Source organism: Dinoponera quadriceps, unplaced genomic scaffold (assembly GCF_001313825.1).
Source record: "Dinoponera quadriceps isolate SergipeBrazil2010 unplaced genomic scaffold, ASM131382v1 scaffold3343, whole genome shotgun sequence".
Lineage (NCBI taxonomy): Eukaryota > Metazoa > Arthropoda > Insecta > Hymenoptera > Formicidae > Dinoponera > Dinoponera quadriceps.
In genome coordinates, this window is record NW_014557351.1 from 1 (window position 1) to 1,454 (window position 1,454).

Sequence of the window (1,454 nt, forward strand, 5' to 3'; positions counted from 1 at the left end):
TCCCTCATTGCTCACCACCCCCAAAACCATGACAGTTGCCGGAAACTTTATGTGCATAACACGAGGAACATCTGAAGGATCTGCACAGAGCTATCTATCATTTCGTCGGTTTATTTTTTGATCCTGATCAAAATTTTTTTCGTCAGAAAAAAACCAGAGCATATCCGAGATTTCAGGATGTTTTAACTTGTTTAGGAGTCGTTGTGCCCGAATGAATCGCTGTTTTCGAGTTTGTGCAGACATGAACTGATCTCTACGCATCGCGTAAGACTTGTACCGGATGTCTTCATGGATAATGCGACGAATTGTGCACTCAGAAACTTGGAGATCTTTCGATATTGCCCTTATGGACTTTCAAGGGTCTTCATCAATAATGCCCTGAACTTTCTGCACAAACTGTGATGTTCTAACTTTATCAGAATGAAGAAATTATGCTTCATGTTTTTTAGGCTTGGCAACACTTTCCACATTGCNCTTTGTTAACAAAAGATCAGACGACTTTCAAAAATCGGGAGATTTCAAGATCGCTGTGATTCGCGTGTATAGCGACGATAACAGCGTGTCTTTTCATTTCCTGAGTTAGCTTATTGTCTTCCATTTCTAATTTGAGCTAAAAAAAAAATAAAATCAATTGCTATGAAGTGCCAAGCACATATGTGAGTGTCCTCAAATACCTGACGCACTCTGTATATATTGTCACCACAATTCGCGTCCGCATCGGCTGCGGGACTTCTTCGCTCCCGCATTCCAAGTCACATTCGACAAGAAACGACTGTTGAAATTGGTCGAAGCTGTTTTCATATAAAATACGCATACACTGAGAAAAATTGCTCTGTTTGAAATATAAAGAGATAATTTGTTTTGTAACGATAGTTTGCAAGAAATGGTAAACTCCAATTATTTCAAGCAACTGATTGATAATTTATTTTACTACATAGAATCAATGGGCTCTATTTGATATATTATTTTATATCTATTTTATATATTATTAATTAGACTAAGCATGCTTGCCTCACTGACTGACAGGTAAAGTGGGGCATTCATTTATTTATTCATTTATTCAGAAATCTTGTCGAGGAAGATTATACAATAAATGAATGGTATAAACGATGTTGAATAAACATCATACTGTTCATCAATTCTGCAAACAATATATATTTCAAACGAATATACATATACTTTTTTCTTTATTATGCTATTTTTATATTTTACGTGAAGATAGTCGTGATCGATTCAAGACATACGGAGTCATTAGGTTTGAAATGAAATTATTTATAAATAAATAAATAATATAAGTAAATAAATAAATAATATAATTAAATAAGTAATTTAAAAAATGAATAAATAATATAAATAAACAAATACATAATATAAATAAATAATACAAATAAATAAATGTATAAATAAATTTCTTTTTTTATAAATAAATAAATAAATAAATAAATAAATAAATA

General features: G+C 31.7%; 1 pseudogene; it reads right to left on the reverse strand.

The window, feature by feature from the left end:
• Window positions 1-90: 90 nt before the first annotated feature.
• On the reverse strand, window positions 91-615 carry LOC106749051 (annotated as a pseudogene).
• Window positions 616-1,454: the final 839 nt, after the last annotated feature.